The sequence below is a fragment of the Callithrix jacchus genome, chromosome 5 (assembly GCF_049354715.1).
Source record: "Callithrix jacchus isolate 240 chromosome 5, calJac240_pri, whole genome shotgun sequence".
Taxonomy (NCBI): Eukaryota; Metazoa; Chordata; class Mammalia; order Primates; family Cebidae; genus Callithrix; species Callithrix jacchus.
The window spans coordinates 155984207-155986640 of NC_133506.1; the positions used below are offsets into that span (position 1 = coordinate 155984207).

The 2434-nt window shown below is 40.1% G+C and overlaps 1 pseudogene; it reads right to left on the reverse strand.

Annotated features, from left to right (window-relative positions):
* Positions 1-979: 979 nt before the first annotated feature.
* LOC100403684 (caspase-3 pseudogene) lies at positions 980-1921 on the reverse strand (annotated as a pseudogene).
* Positions 1922-2434: the final 513 nt, after the last annotated feature.

Consider the following 2434-nt stretch of genomic DNA (forward strand, 5'->3'; position numbering starts at 1 on the left):
TTATGGAACAGGCTGTGTCACGTCTCTGCTTAGGCTCAAACCATCTGCTCTCAAGTTACAGACAGCTCAGCCCATCCGTTTATTGCTTTCCTTACATTCCACTTTTTATTATTTAAGTAGTATTTTCATATGTACCTGTAGAATTTATTCACATTACCCGGCTAATAATCAACACTTTGCGTGTTTTTTTATAATAGCTCTTCAGATATATTGCTAGTATGTGAAGCTCAACTGATTTGCATCGGGACAAATGAGAAGATATTTATGCTGGTAGATTGGCTGCATGATCGATAGCACTGCACCTCACAGCTGAAACTCCACCTCTCTATCGATGTTATGTTTTAGCCTTAAAAGAGTCAACTTGGTTTGCTCACTTTCTCTCCCATAAAATACTTAGTGTCTTTCTCAATATTAAACGTTATTATTTTTTAAATTTACAACAAAGGTGTTCGGGACAAACATCAGAAAACAACCTTAATCCCGGATAAATGGTCTAAGAACACAGTCGATTTATCTTTGCATCCCAATTCTAAAATGAAGGTTTGAGCCTTTGAGCATGCCCATAGATGCCCAAGTTCTTTCACACCATCATTTCTATAGTTTGACAAAACTAGAATACACAGCCTTAAGAGGGAGGAATATCATAAAAATTCATTACTTCAATGTTTAACTTTTTCACAATTACTTGAAAATTCATAGCATAGCGTCCTTATAACTTGCTAGTCATGAAAGCTGTAAATTAATAAGTATTGCCTCTCATAATGACTGCACCGGTATCCACTTTTATGTATCCCTAATTAAATTCAATTGCATTTAATTGATGCTAAGTTCATGGTAGCTTCATAGTGGTTCTACCTGATGGAAGTACCCTCTGCAGCATGAGTAGGTTAAAATGAGAGGGAAATACAGAACCAAATATACTGTCTTCTCACTTGGCTTACAACCAAAAAAAAAAAAAAAAAAAAACCCAACGACTTCTTTAGTGATAAAAATACAGTTCTTTTGTAAGCATGGAAACAATACATGGAATCTGTTTCTTTGCATTAAAAGTAGCGTCAAGGGAAAAGGACTCAAATTCTGTTGCCACCTTTGGTTAACCTTGTGCATAAACGCAAGCTTGTGGGCGCACTGTTCCAGCATGGCACAAAGTGACTGGATAAACCAGGAGCCATCCTTTGAATTTCACCAAGAATGATACCCAGGTGCTGTGGAGTGTGCGTGCAAGAGGTCGGCCTCCACTGGTGTTTTATGACGTACCATGCCATCATCAACACCGCTGTCTATCTCAATGCCACAGTCCAGTTCTATACCATGGCAGGCCTGAATAAGGAAAAATTTGGGTTTTCCAGTTAGACTCCTACAACAATCCCCTCTGAAAAAGCTTGCTATTTTTTTCAGGTCAATAGGTCCATTTGTTCCAAAAATTATTTCTTCTTCACCATGGCTCGGAAGCACACAAGCAAAACTGCTCCTTTTGCTGTCACCTTCTTCAGAAACATTACACATCAATTCCACAATTTCTTCATGTGTAAGATCATTTTTATTCCTGACTTCATCTTTCAACTTCATGAATGTTTCCCTGAGGTTTGCTACATCAACATCTGTACCAGACTGAGATGCCATTCCAGTGCTTTTATGAAAGTTCTCATTATTATTATACATAAACCCATTTGAGGATAATCCATTTTACAACTATTGTCCAAGGATATTCCAGAGTCCATTGATTTGCTTCCTTGTCTGATCTTTGGTTCCAAATTTTTAATGGATTTTGAATCCACCGAGTTTTCAGTGTTCTCCATGGATACCTTTATTAACACACAGCCACCTCACAGGAACAGCCACCCACTAGGATCCCCACATGCACGGCTTCCTCATTTTTTTTAACGTGGCTACTAGAAAATTCAGAATTACATGTGTGCCATGCAGTATATTTCTACTAGACATCGAAAACCCATTCTGTTCTTTACTGGTGAGGTCAGACTGAACCCAGCAGGCTTGCCAGCTCAAAAGGTCTGAGCTGGAACTTCAGATGCTGGGTACTGAAATGAAGGGTTGCACCATAGAGCAACAGAAGGATTTACACCAATAGCAAATAAATGGACAAATAAATCACGAGGGCCAGGTTTCCATGAGTGTTTCAGAAGGAAAGCTGTGGTTCTGAAAGGGTGGTCACTAGACCAGCAGCATCACTTACGGACTCACTGAGCCTTAGCAGGGAACTGGCCAGACATGCCAATTCTCAGGCTCCATCCTCCACCCACCGAGTCAGAAATTCCAGGGTGGGAGCCAGTAGTGTGGGGGTTAGCAAGCCCTCCAGGTAATTCCAATGCACCCTCAAATTTCAAAACCCCTGTTATAGCTCATTGAGCATCTCACCTGCCCTGTGGGTTGGAATTAGTTAACACTCCATTTCACAGATGGTACAGTTTGGATG